The sequence below is a fragment of the Argentina anserina genome, chromosome 3, assembly GCF_933775445.1.
Source record: "Argentina anserina chromosome 3, drPotAnse1.1, whole genome shotgun sequence".
Classification (NCBI taxonomy): Eukaryota; Viridiplantae; Streptophyta; class Magnoliopsida; order Rosales; family Rosaceae; genus Argentina; species Argentina anserina.
In genome coordinates, this window is record NC_065874.1 from 19213061 (window position 1) to 19221600 (window position 8540).

Here is an 8540-nt window from a genome sequence, read left to right on the forward strand (position 1 = left end):
TGCTAATCTATCTCCTAACAGGAAACCTATTAGGCTAAGACACACACAAGGGTAAAATAGTAATTCTCCCGGAACAGGTTTTGAATTTTAAGGGGTGTATTCAACTAGGATTCTATAGGATTTTCTTGTATTTGAAGAATCTTTTGAAATCTTGTGGTATTCAATTAAGATTTTAAATAATCCATTGAAATCTCAAGGTATTCAATTAAGATTTCAAAAACTCCTATGAATTCTGGTGGTATTCAAAAATAGATTGATTTTGAATGATTTCATTTATTAGTTGATTTTGTTGGATTTTGAAGTATTTTTACACTATATCATGCTTGTTAGAAATCAAGCATCTAGACATGAGATTTTGATGTATTCTCTCTCTCTCTCTCTCTCTCTCTCTCTCTCTCTCTCAATAAGATCGAAATTTTTTATGTTCTTAATCATGTGTTTATTTTAATTGCTCAATCCAATTTTCTGGGTTTTTCTTGTGATTTGGTATAATTGTTGTAGGCAAAAAAGAAATGATGGTTGTTTTTATACTTGTACTAATAGTTGTTTTGCTAAAAAAATCAATTGTATAACAATCAAATTTCAGATTTTAGAATACTATTGAATGTTAATTGGGTGAAAGTTTATAAAATTGTTATTATATCTTTGATCCTCATTCAAGATAGTTGCACCTTTGTGATATTGACCTTGTACCTTTGTTTTATAGATGCTTATGGAAGTTTATAGAATTGAATCAAACTCATGTGACTCTAGCATTATGTAAAAATGAGATATTAATCACTAATAATACATAGAGATGTTTGTTATTGCTTAACATGTATGTATAAAGAAGTCGTTCCGATGAATTTTCTCCTGAAATAGAAAATGATGAAGAACTTGATATGGAAGACGAGAATCTTGAACTATTTTCTCAAAGTCAACTACAACAAAGAGCAGAGGTTAATGTTTGGAGACTTAATATTATTGAAGTTATGTGGGAAGATAGACCACGAAATGGTGATAATGAAAGTCAAGAAGATAACAATGATATTGAAGGCAATGCGAATGAAAATAATGAGGGCAATGCGAATGAGAGGGATCATGAAGACTATGATGACAATGAGGTTGGAATGGATGAGTATGCAGCCTCTTAATGTACTTTTCTGATTGTCTTTGCAATTTTCACTATGTAATATTTGGTTGTTTTTATATTTTTATTATTTTGTAAAATACATTATTATTTTGTAATTTGTTAAAAAAGAAAACCAACTTATTAATTTTTCATGTTATATATTTTATTATTTAATAATAATATAAAAATCATACATGCACTTGTGAAATCCAAGCAAATCAAGACAAATCTGATAAATACAATACAATGAAATCTGGCTGAATCTATGTGGAGTTGAAATAATCTATGGATTTTCAGAATTCATTGATTATGATAAATCAATCAGAATCATTTGAAATCAGAGTTGAATACACCCCCCTAAATGTCGACCATACCCGAGAGTGTTTTCGACGATTATGTACTCTATGGTAAATAGCACCGACACGGACCCGAGTGTTTGTATTGGACACAATTCGATATGTAGACACGGCATATATAAATTTTTTTAGAAACGGACACGTGGTGGACACATTAATTAAATATTATTTTTTATATTTATTTATTTATTTATTTAAAAATTAATTTATAAATTTGAAAGTATTTAGAATTTTAGATATATATATACAGTCCCTATCCAGAGTGAAGCTTCACTCTGAAATTTCATAGTGAAGTTCCAATTTTGGCACACTTTTCGGTCAAATTTTTTCACCATAAATGATTCAATATTTAGATATGCTATTCAAGATCATCTCTACAAAATTTCACCTAATTCGGACATCATTAAGGTATTGAAATTAGATTAAATCAATGAATGAATTAAAACTGTTCAACGTGAACCGTTCGTGTAAATCTCAATTTTGAAAGCTCAAACCATTGTCAAATTGGATAAAACTTTGTAGAGATGATCTTGAATAACATACCTAAATATTGAATCACTTATGGTGAAAAAATTTGACCGAAAAGTGTGCCAAAATTGGAACTTCACTCTGAAATTTCAGAGTGAAGCTTCACTCTGGATAGGGACCGTATATATATATATATATATCAAAGTGTGCATTAAAATGATGAAAACATAACTTGTTAGAATGACTAAGGACTTGATGAGTACATTGGTTAACCAAGGTTCGAATCCCACCACAAGCATAAATATAACAAAAACTGAATCTGTTGGAATGATTGAGGAGTTGTTGAGTGCCTTGGATGACCAATGTTTGAATCTCACCATAAGTACTTTCACTTTTATTATGAGTTGGTGTGTGTCCGCGTGTCCGAGATTCAGATACTCGCGTATCCAGACCGTGTCCAAAGTTAGTTCGAGTGTCCGTGTCGGACACACAATACATTGCCTATAGCACGTGTCCGTGCTTCATAGACTCTATGCCTCCCTCGAGTTGTTTACACTTTTTAAACCATAAATTATTGTAGGCCCGGTGTACAAATCTCTCTAATTTAGACTGGAAATTATTCTACGACGCAATTTTATAGGTCTATTCAAGACATAAAATATTAGTATCGACAAATATATCGTTTTTTAAATGAGATATCAGGAATATTAGAGAAAAAATATCGTTCATGTTTCGAAATTTTATTTATTTATTATTGAATTACATACAAACAGATATAATTATTAACTTCATCTAGTACCAGAAATATGTTATAAATGCTTGAAAAAACGCACGTTGGTCAATAAAACTACAATGCTCTGCCCATGTCATATGAGCCATATATTACAAATTGTAGTTGTTAACATAATAGTCATATATCTATTTTGAGCTATCAACAGTTTCTCCAAGAAATTGATAATAAGGATGAATCCAACTTGATGATTGATCATATACTTCTCCAAACTGACAATAATCGTAAACATGATAACCAGAATGATAGTTTTCTTCATATGATTCGTTTGACATCCCACTACGCTCTGTACCTAAACTAATTAAATCAAAAATTAAGGCAACTGGAGCAACATTATATGTAATACTTTGATCATGAATGACTCTTCTTGTCCTCCTCCCATACATGTTATGATGTTGCGCATCATGACCACCTGCTCTATATCTATGATCCTCATCTTGTGTAGCATAATCAAAATTATTTTCACAAGTAAACTACTAAAATCCTCCACCCACATAAGATTGACCATAGTCAAATCTTGTATCTCCACTACTTTGTTTACTTTCACCACCACCACCACCACCACCATCATCATCTGAAGTATCTAGAGTTGCTACGCCACCCCACACACTATCACTATTAGAATCATCTCCTGAGTTGCCAACTTCGTCAGATAACACATTGTTTACATCAATTCCTAAATCAATGCATTTTCTGCGACATGTGGAAGAGGGTTGCCATTTTCATCTTATGAACTATCTAGAGTTGTTATGCCGTCCCACACATTATCACTTAAAAAAATTAAAGTGAAAAGTTTTAGATATTTCTCCAAAATATCAAAAATATATCGGATATATCGTAAATATCGGAGATATTTTATGTTGTCGGAGAAAAATCGCAGATATTGGAGAAAATAAAATATGTATCCCTACGATATATCAGTAATTTGTAAAAATGAGATATCAATGGTTATATCAGAAATATTAGAGATATTTTAAATCTTGGGTCTATCTATTTTGAAAAAATCATTAATTTTAACCAACCATAGTGTGTGGTGTATTTATATGCCATGCACCGAATACTTTTTGTGTTTAGATCCATTCTATTAGCAATATGCTAAACACAAAAAAAAAGAGAAACATGGCCTGATCTCTACTTTTTTGTGTTTAGATCCATTCTATTAGCAATATGCTAAACACTAAAACAGAGAAACATGGCCTGATCTCTACTAGGGTTTGTGTTTTTTGGCACCATTTAGTTGATCTCATGCAGATCATTTCCTTACTATTAAGCGTTGGTGGTTTTACTGTTCACACTTTAACACTGTTCACAGTACAGTGGGAGGACAGGTTTACCCTTATATTTGGCTGGGTTTGAAGAGGGGAGGGAGGGTTAGTGGTCATTAGAGCGCTACAAGTGTGCTACTTCATTTAAAACAACCATTCTTTCTTCAATTCTTCTCTACACAGAGACACCACTCAGTCTCTCTCTTCCACCTTCTCCTCCTCGCGGTGCCGCTGTCAAGGTGAGTACGACGCATGCAATCCCACCTCCACCTTCATCTCATCCTTCTCTTCAATCATATATCTATAGATCGTCTTAGCTCCCATATTTTAGTGAAGATTAAAATTGGAGCAGAGAAGGGCAATCGGTGATTGCAGCTCCGCCATGGAACTCCGGCAAGCAATCGTCCTGGTTTCCTAAATATTATTGCTCCTGAATCGGTTACTATTCATACTAGTGTTCATTGTTATTTACGTGTTTGCCATCGACCTTTGTTGGTTATTGGGCTTTCTGTCTGTTAGCTGTTATGGTTGACAGGTGCCACCGAGAGGTGTTTGATTCTGACTTTTGCTTCTTCTCGGTTCCTTCTTTGTGTTATCCTTTTGTTATGCGATATGGATTTTGGAGGAATTAGTGCGATATAGGGTTTCTGTAATAAGTTCTTGGCCTTTTACGATCAGATTGGGTGTTGACTTAGATATTTATGTTTTCCTTATCTGAGTTGTTGTGTGATTGGACTGAGATTTGGATTGTGCTTCGGTTAGTTCATCTGTGTTTTTATGTTATGATTGAATCTTAAGGAGGAGAAGAGAAAGTTGATTATAGGATTTAGTTATGAGGTATGTGTTATCTTGCTTCTTTTTTTACAAAATTTTTATTTTTTGTGCTCGTCTTCAATAAGAGGTGGAGATATGTGATTGTGAGATTTGATTAGTTGGGTTTTCGTCTTCATTAGGAGTTGCGGGTTGGGTTATCTGGTGGTGTTTCTTCTTCTAATCGATTTGTGAAGATTTTCGCCGATTTGTACTCTTTTGATCTGGAAATGAAGCTGAATAGAAAGCCCAACCCTAATCATTTACAATTAACTTCTTGGGAGCCTTTCATCTGTTTCTGATAGAGAATTGTAAGTCTATGTATTCTTTCCTCTTCTTTGTTGTCTGTATTTCTTTTCTTATTCTTTATTGTTGTAGGTTGTGTTGGAATTTTGTGTTTCTGGGTAATGAGTTTTTTTAAAAAAAAATTATTTTCCATAAACTACAAGTCTTTTTGTGTTTAGAGTCCACATATATGCTTTTGATGTTTGTTTTATTGTTTTGATTGATGCTTTGTTCTATATTAGTTTCTAATTGGTTCTATGTTCATTTTGCTTTGTTCTTTGGTTTCTAAATGGTTTGGAATATAGGTGTCTACAATCTGTGAATTCCATTGTGGTTGGGAATCTTTCTTTTTCTTATTTGGGTTGTTATGAAAGTTGAGCGGCGTGAGAGGAAGATATCCAAGGCGATCTGTTTGTTTTCCTCCGATTGTCAAAGAAGTTCTTATGTGATCCGTCTTTCCAGTAGTGGGTCTTCAAGGTAACTAGAGTGTTTTGTTTTTTTTGGTTCATGTATGTGGATTTTTCTGTATTTTGTTGGGTTGTTTGATCGTTAGTCCAGTTAATCTACATTATATTGGATAAGGATATCTTCTGATACTCTAGATTGATGATCTCGCCCTACATAGGATGATAATAGGAATTTTAAGAATCTTGATCGATGGTAGAGTGGAGGTTAACTTGGAAAATTACATTCTATGTAGTTCTCTGTTTATATTAGGAATGGTAGATTGTAATCAACAATCTAAATTAACATGCCACAACTTGAACTATTATTGTTTTTAAAATAAAGAGGAAGAAAAGAGTATATAGATCTCAATCTATATATTAATTTAATATTTATGTAAATCTTTCATGTACAAAATTGATCTAAGAGCTGATATATATAAGAAAAGCTCTCTTCTTTCTTCAATATGGAGCTATCTTCATGAGGAGGTGGAGATAGGTGATTATAAGATTTGATTAGTTGGGTTTTTGGATTAGTTACCAAGTTTGGTTTTGTTTGCTATTATCTTTTCTGAAGATTATGTCTTCTGGTAGTGTTTAAATTTATACATTTTGTTGCCATATTGATTGGATCTCATATCATTGCATATTAAAAAGGAACTATCGATCTGAATTGTTCTCTTTCTTTCTTCTCATTGAATTTGTTGTAATGTGTTAAATTGCTAGCAATTGAATATACAGTACTTGCTATGTTTTGATTGAGTTAGTCTCTTTCATTTCAGCTACCTGAACGGTGTCAATAACTTCTCTTCATTCAATAAGACGTTCTCAATATGTCAATTGGATAAGAGTCCGTGTGTCCAGGGCCTGCAACCAAAAAGCTTCCAAACAACTACTTATGTTGGCATACATTATCTACTTATTAATGAGAAGGTTTGTACATGTATCTTGATTAGTGTTGGGGTTTTCTTATTCACTGGGCTTATTAATATGGATTTATTGTTTTCTAATTCATGAAATTTAGTGATACCTATTTTTATTGTTTGGTGCATTTCTTTTATCTAATTATTTTTATTAACAATTCCTCTTTGATCTTAATGTAGGGAAATGCTATTCATGCTATAGTTGACGAGCATGACTTCCCACATACTGCTAATTACAGGAGGGTTGTCTATATAACAACTTCCATGTTTATGTTAAATCAAATTGCAGTGGATATAAAGTTTTCAATAGAGATCTGGAGATAGGTTTCAACGAGATGTCAACTATCACTCCTTTGAAGGAAGGTTCATGCCCAATCCCAAGATATGTGTGCCACTTTCTGCCCTTCCATGATGTAGAAATATGTTTCAATGAGCAACAAAGAATGGACAAAGAAAAGAAACGACTACTCTTGGCAGGTCAGTTACCAAAAGCAATGTATATAATTTCCTATTTATATTGAAATTTACAAAAGCCAACAAGTAGTATCATATTTTATGTTAACAATTGCAGATATGTATGGTTGCATAAAGGAAGTTGTATCAGTCCGCTCCCTGTTTGTTGCAGCAAGAAATGAAAATGAATCAATATGTGAGATCATCCTTGAAAATCACAGGTACATTGGTGGTTTATCTATGATAATAAGAAAAATGGCATTTGTTAATACTTTATCCAACTTGATCACTTGGCTGATATTTTCATGATACATGAGTGAAACTATAAAGATCACACTCTGGGGGCAGAGCTGGCAAGAAATTTTGACCTGAAGAAAGTAGATGAATCTCTAGCTCCTACATTTGCTATTTTCACAAATCTAAGAATGAAGAAGTATAAAGGTATAAATAACAGAAACTATTGCATGCATTAATATTGCAATATACATGTTTGGTTTTTTTTAGGTCATGTAAGAGTGTAAATTACATAAGGGTATGGTTTTTTATTCAAATTCATTTTGTTGTTCTTCATATATATGTTTATATGTTACATGCCTTTTTGTAGGTGATATCACACCAACTGGAACAAACATGCATTATCTTCAATCCACAGATTCCTCAGTATGGAGATTATGCAGCACAACAGAGTTAGTTGCAAACCATATCTATGTGTGTACATTTATTCATTATGCTTCATGAGTTAAAAATCTCCTAATATTAATTATTATTGTAATTTCAGATTTAACAAACCAGGAGACAAAGCAAGGATCAGCAAATGACATATAGGAGAACATTGAGATGAATTATGGAAGTGAGTAATGGATCTGCGTACACTACATCCAGTTCAGTGTAAAGACCAGATAGTATTTTGTCATGCAAATATCTTGAGGTTTTCTTGCCACAGTGGTTGGTGGTATGATAGTTGTCCAGTTCAACGTTGCTCCAAACAAATGAAGCTAAAAATTGGAAGTGATCAGCTCTCCTGCCCAGTCCATGGAGATAAAACTGTTATTCCAGGGTAAGAGTTACTCAACTATAATACATATTGTTTACCTATACACAATTGGAATCTGAAACATCAAAATAGTTAACGAAGTTGTTTATATACTGTTGTAGTTTTTGGTATATGTTGATAACTATAATCTGTATCAAAAACAGGTATAGGGTTTTCATGACCATCAAGGATGAAAAGGATCAGATTACTGCGACTCTTATTGGAAAACATGCAGAGCACCTGTTTGGATTCCCATGCTTGGATTTGCTCAGCAAAAAGAGACTATATAGATCAGAGTGATCTCCCTGAAGAAATAACAACTGTGGTTGGTAGCACACATATGTTTGAGCTTAAACTTGGTTACAATAATGAGTTTGTTCTTAGGGGATATCCACCTGAATTATGAAGCTTTAGAACAGTCTCAAATTGAAGTTACTTGAGCGCAAATTGGAGAGAAAAAATAGCGTCTTCAAGAGCTGGGACATTGATGCCATATGCAAATCTGGATAAGAAAGCATAGAGATAACTATTACATAATAATCTACTATGTCGGTTTGTGAACCTGATTTTAAATTTACAGTTGGTAATTATGTGTTTGCATTC

The 8540-nt window shown here is 33.0% G+C and overlaps 1 long non-coding RNA gene across 5 annotated transcripts; it reads left to right on the forward strand.

Annotated features, from left to right (window-relative positions):
* Positions 1–4160: 4160 nt before the first annotated feature.
* LOC126788787 (uncharacterized) lies at positions 4161–8540 on the forward strand. Of its 5 annotated transcripts, XR_007671421.1 has the most exons (10): positions 4466–4827; positions 4944–5111; positions 5391–5562; positions 6311–6461; positions 6632–6928; positions 7023–7125; positions 7235–7345; positions 7509–7590; positions 7683–7961; positions 8102–8540. It is a non-coding gene; the product is annotated as an uncharacterized LOC126788787 (long non-coding RNA). The 5 variants fall into 5 exon arrangements; XR_007671420.1 differs by lacking the exon at positions 4466–4827 and adding an exon at positions 4161–4229 and having other exon boundaries at positions 7023–7345; XR_007671419.1 differs by having other exon boundaries at positions 7023–7345.